The sequence below is a fragment of the Choloepus didactylus genome, chromosome Y (genome assembly GCF_015220235.1).
Source record: "Choloepus didactylus isolate mChoDid1 chromosome Y, mChoDid1.pri, whole genome shotgun sequence".
NCBI classification, from domain to species: Eukaryota; Metazoa; Chordata; class Mammalia; order Pilosa; family Megalonychidae; genus Choloepus; species Choloepus didactylus.
Genome location: NC_051335.1, coordinates 54,991,086 through 54,997,085, shown reverse-complemented (window position 1 = coordinate 54,997,085; position 6,000 = coordinate 54,991,086).

The window sequence follows — 6,000 nt, the reverse complement described above, 5'->3', positions numbered from 1 at the left end:
TTATACAGTCCCAGTCTTTATCTTTCCTCTTTCCTCTTTCCTTCTGGTGTCCCACATGCTCCTAACCTTCCTCTTTAAACCAAACTCACAGTCATCTTTATTCAGTGTACCTGCATTGCTGTGCTACCATCACCTAAAATTGTGTTCCAAACCTCTCACTCCTGTCTTTTCCTGTCTGTAGTGCTCCCTTTAGTATTCCCTGTAGTGCAGGTATCTTGTTCACAAACTCAGTCATTGTCTGTTTATCAGAGAATATTTTGAACTCTCCCTCATATTTGAAGTACAGTTTTGCCAAATATAGGATTCTTGGTTAGTGGTTTTCCTCTTTCAGTATCACCCCACTTCCTTCTTGTCTCCATGGTTTCTGCTGAGAAATCCACACATAGTGTTATCAAGCTTCCTTTGTATGTGATGGATCACTTTTCTCTTGCTGCTCTCAGGATTCTCTCTTTGTCTTTAATGTTTGATAATCTGATTATTAAGTGTCTTGACATAGACCTATTCAGATCTATTCTGTTTGGGGTACGCTGCGCTTCTTGGATCTGTAATTTTATGTCTTTCATAAGAGATGGGAAATTTTCATTGATTATTTCCTCTATTATTGCTTCTGCCCCTTTTCCCTTCTCTTCTCCTTCTGGGACACCCATGACACATACATTCATGTGCTTCGTGTTGTCCTTCAATTCTCTGAGAAGTTGCTCATATTTTTCCATTCTTTTCCCTATCTCTTTTTTGTGTGTGTAGGCTTTCAGGTGTCTTGTTCTGCACTTCCCGAGTGGTTTCTTCTGCCTGTTGTGATCTGCTGTTGTATGTCTCCATTGTTTCTTTCATCTCTCATGTTGTGCCTTTCATTTCCAAAGATTGTCAGTTTTTTTTTAACTTTCGATTTCTAGCTTATGTCTGTCTGCCCAGTGCTTTCTTTATAGCCTCCATCTCTTTTGCTATATCATGACTAAACTTTTTGAATTGATTTAGCATTAGTTGTTTCAATTCCTGTATCTCAGTTGAAGTGTAAGTTTGTTCCTCTGACTGGGTAATAACTTCATTTTTCTTAATGTATGTTGTAGTTTTCTATTTTCTAGGCATCTGGTTTCCTTGGTTACCCCAATCAGGTTTTCCAGACCAGCACAGGTTCAGGTCCAAGAAGGAGGAAATATTCAGTATCTGGTTTCCCTGAGGGTGTGACTTAGAAGATTGACACCTCCTGTGAGGCCTCAAGCCACTGTGCTTTTCTTAACCTGCCCAGCAGGTGGTGCCTGTTAGCTTTTATGTCCTGATTGGTGTAAGCAGGTGTGGTCCATGGCTGTTTTCCCCCAGGCTCTGAGGGCTGGTTTTGAATGGAAGGCAGGTGGTAGAGCAGGGCACACCCTTTTGACTCTTAGAGAAGATACATTCCCTAGGGAGTTTTCATTTGCATTTAAATAAGTTCTTTGTCTCCCTGACTCTGCTATCGCCACCCTTGTCTGGGTCAGAATGCTGCAAACTGAAAATGGCTCAGGCTTTCTCCACTGTAGATTGCTGTGAACTGAAAATGGCTACAGCTATCTCCACTGAGCCACTCAGGTTGAGAGGGAGGAAAAGGGACAGAAAGCCCCCTTTTAGAGTCAGTCCCTGGCCCCCAGTTTCACCTGTCAGCCAGAGATAGCATGTGGTCCTCTGGGCTCCCCCTCTGAAGACAGAGAAGTCCTCTGGCCCTTCAAGGTCAGTTATCAGTAAAGCCTCTGTGTGCTTGTTGGGGATTTGCAGCTTGCATTGATCAGTCCACATTTGCCAATTAAAACCCCAGTTGGAGCTGGCCTGAGGTATATTCGTTTGTTCAGAGAGTGCTGCTCTCTATCACAGTGAGGCTCTGCAGTTTGCTGCCATTGGGGAAGGGGGTCCCCAGCTTGGATCTGCAGTTTCTACTCACAGATTCCATGCTATGATCTCAGGCATTCCTCCCAATCCAGGTTGGTGCATGTTGTGTGGACAGTCACGTTTGTCCCCCAGAAGTTATTCCAGATCATTTACTAGTTGTTCCTGGTTGTTTATTAGTTGCTCCAGGGGGACTAACTAACTTCCACTCCTCTCTATGCCACCATCTTCTTCCCACCTGGCATTAGTTTTCTAATCCAGGTTTTTAACTCTAGCTCTGGGGCTTTTTCCACCTCAGCAGAGCTGCCCCTTTTGTTTTACAAATATGTTGGGCCTAATGCATATGATGTAAGATAACATTTTGCAGGTCCCTACGCATCCTAGACTGCCTCTCCTTTCCAGGTGATAGACAGGAATTTTGGGCTTAGAATACCTCAATGTGTCCAAAAAGTTGTATTTCAGAGATTTAAATACAATAATAGACTTCCTTCGTAAGTTCCTTTTGAAAGGTCCTTGAGACTCCAGGAGAGCAAGTGTCTATGTGTGTGTGCATGTGTGTGTATGTGTGCAAGTATATGTATGTATGTATGAGTGTGTGTGTGTGTGTATGGATGCATATGTGTTTGAAATGGAGAGGGTTGGGAAACATTGGACTAGGAAGGTAGAAAATGGAAAGTGAGCCTCAACAAAAAGGAACTTGCAGAAGAAGGCAGGTGAAAATAACCACTGAAAAAGCAGCATTCTCAGGAGATGGCAGGAAAGTGGTGTCTTCTGGTCATGTTTACAGCTTCATTGTTGTTGCATAAAACGTATATGGGGAAAGTGGTTTCCTTCATCATGTTTTTCTTCTGGGAAATGTTGCGGAATTTCCTGGTGCTATACCAGTTATAAAAGGAAAAAATATATATTTCCAGAAATATTGCAGACTAGACAACCTGCAAGCCTTCCTGACTACCAAATGCCTAAAAAAAGCTGGCTACCTCCTGGACAATGGTTGCTAAAAATTATATCAGGTAAATATCTGGGAGCCTAAATACATTCCACGTCTAAAGCAACTGCAAAAAATGAAGGGATTGTACTAAACTTCTAAGAGCCCATCCATCCGTTTCTCTCCCCTCTGCCCTTCCTCAGTGTTTTGGATATAATATGGAAGTCCTTTGGATGATAAGGCAAGGCACAAAATACAAATAGCTAGCCTGCCAAGAATGCAGGAAAAAATGACCTTATTAGGTCAAAGAGCCTGGAGGAAGAGAGGGGAAAATGAGGGTGGTGAAGGGGCCTGGGGCTTACCTATCCCAGGCTCCTGTGAGGGTCTGTGGAGGATGGTGGGGGAAGGGCACATGTGGGTCCTGGGTTCTTGCCTTTATTGTGACCCAGAGGGGAGGGGTAGGGCTTCTCTGCAAATAACAGGCATTGGCAGTTTCAAATTATATGGTGCAAAAGCAGAAGTGGCAAGGGCCATTGGGAGAAGATATTTGCTTCACAGACAAATACAAACATACTCATAGCAAAACAAGAAATACTCATGCCATCACAGTCCTCATTTCTATAACTGGTCATGTGGCCATAGTTCATATTTATCACTACCTTCTTCCACTACCTATTCCGTGTTCCCTTTACCCTCACCAAGCACTTCAGCTGGCCGTGATTCTTTGCCTGGTGGGGTGACCCAAACCTTCATTCCTGAAGTTTCTTGGCCATTGGTAGTCCTGCCTGGATTGGGTTGTTGCAGTTTTCCATTGACTTGAATCACGGGGCATGGTAGTACTAAGAGACGCCCCAGGGGATCTCCTGTATGCCAGGAAAACTCTTCTTTACTTCCATTGTGTAGTTGCAGTGCTATTTCCCCTTGACAGTCAGGATCAATCACCCCAGCCAGTACAGTAATCCCCTTCCTTGCCTGTTGATTCAGAGGCATAAGAAGCCCAAAGCAGCCAGGTGGCAGCCTTAACTTCCAGTTCAATGGAATTATTGTTGTGCTTCCTGGTAGAAGCACTCCTCCTTTTGGAACAAAGACTTGTAGACCAGCAGAGCTTAAGCTTCCAGGGACAGGAAGCAAAAATTTCCCTAGTGGATCACTAGGAGTGATAGCGAGTGGTGCCACTTCTGTTTCCACCCCTTGATTCCTGGACCCATGAATCCTGGCTATGGGAGAGACAGCACCAAAGAGTGGATGCCGATTCAGAGCATACACAGCCTCCTGGAGAACACTGCCCCAGCCCTGCAAGGAATTGCCACCTAGTTGGCACCATAATTGAGTCTTCAACAGGCCATTCCACCGTTCTATCAACCCAGCTGCCCCTGGAGGATGGGGACCATGGTAAGACCAGATAATTCCATGAGCATGTGCTGACTTGCTCACTTCATTTGCTTTTAAGTGGGTTCCTCAGTCACAAGCAATGCTGTGTGGAATACCATGATGGTGGATAAGGCATTCTGTAAGTCCACAGATGGTAGTTTTGGCAGAAGCATGTCGTGCAGGGAAGGCAAACCCATATCTGGAGTATGTGTCTATTCCAGTAAGAACAAATCACTGCCCCTTCCATGATGGAAGTGGTCCAATGTAATCAACCTGCCATCAGGTAGCAGGCTGACCAAGTTGGTGAATGGCACCACATCAGGGACTGAGTGTTGGTCTCTCCTGCTGGCAGACTGGGCACTCAGCAGTGGCTGTGGCCAGGTCAGCCTTGGTGAGTGGAAGTCATGTTGCTGAGTCCATGCATAACCTCCATCCCTACCACCATGACCACTTTGTTCATGAGCCCATTGGGCAATGACAGGAGGGGCTGGAAAAAGAGGTTGATTGGTATCCACCAAACAGGTCATTTTACCCACTAGGTTATTAAAATATTCTTCTGCTGAAGTCACCCTCTGGTGAGCATTCACATGGAACACAAATATCTTCATTTTTTTGCCCACTCAGAAAGGTCTAACCAGATACCTCTTCTCCAGACTTCTTTGTCACCAATTTTCCAATCATGTTCCTTCCAAGTTCCTGACCATCCAGCCAAACCATTAGCAACAGCCCATGAATCAGTATACAGATGGACCTCTGGCCAGTTCTTCTGAGCACAGTGAACAACCAGGTGCACTGCTCAAAGTTCTGCCTACTGGGAGGATTTCCCCTCACCACTGTCCTTCAGGGACATCCCAGAAAGGGGTGGCAGTGCTGCAGCCATCCACTTTCAGGTGGTGCCTGCATATCATGCAGAACCAATTTTAAACCAGGCCCACGTTTTCTCTTCCTCAGTCAATTGATTGTAAGGAACTCCCCCAGATGCCATAGCTGTGGGCTGGGAAAGAGAAGGTATGGTGGCAGGAGTGGGAGCCATGGGCATTTGGGCCACTTCCTCATGTAACTTGTGCTTTCAGGACCTGCTCAAGCTCTATCTTGTATATACCATTTCCATTTTATGATGGAGTGCTGCTGCACACACCCAACTTTATAGCTTTGCAGGTCAGACAACACCCAGCTCATGATAGGTAACTCTGGTCTCATGGTAACTTGGTGGCCCACAGTAAGGTGTTCTGTCTCTACTAAGGCCCAGTAGCAGGCCAACAGCTGTTTCTCAAATGGAGAGTAGTTATCTGCAGAAGATGGTAAAGCTTTACTCCAAAATCCTAAGGGCTTGCTATGTGATTCTCCTATTGGAGCCTGCCAAAGGCTCCAAACAGCATCTCTATTTGCCACTGACACTTCCAGCACCACTGGGTCAGCTGGATCATATGGTCCAAGAGGCAGAGCAGCTTGCACAGCAGCCTGGGCCTGTCGCAGAGCCTCATCTTGTTCTGGTCCCCACTCAAAACTAGAAGCTTTTCTGGTCACTCAGTAAATGGGCTGGAGTAGCATACCCAAATGAGGAATATGTTGTCTCCAAAATCCAAAGAGGCCAACTAAGTGTTGTTCCACTTTTTTTGGTCGTAGGAGGGGCCAGATGAAACAACTTATCCTTCACCTTAGAAGGGATATCTCAACAGGCCCCACACCACTGGAAACCTAGAAATTTTACTAATGTGGAAGGCCCCTGTATTTTTCTTAGATTTATCTCCCATCCACTGCCGCACAAATACCTTACCAACAAATCTAGAGTAGTTGCTACTTCTTGCTCAGTAGGTACAATCAATTTGATATCATCAATATAATGG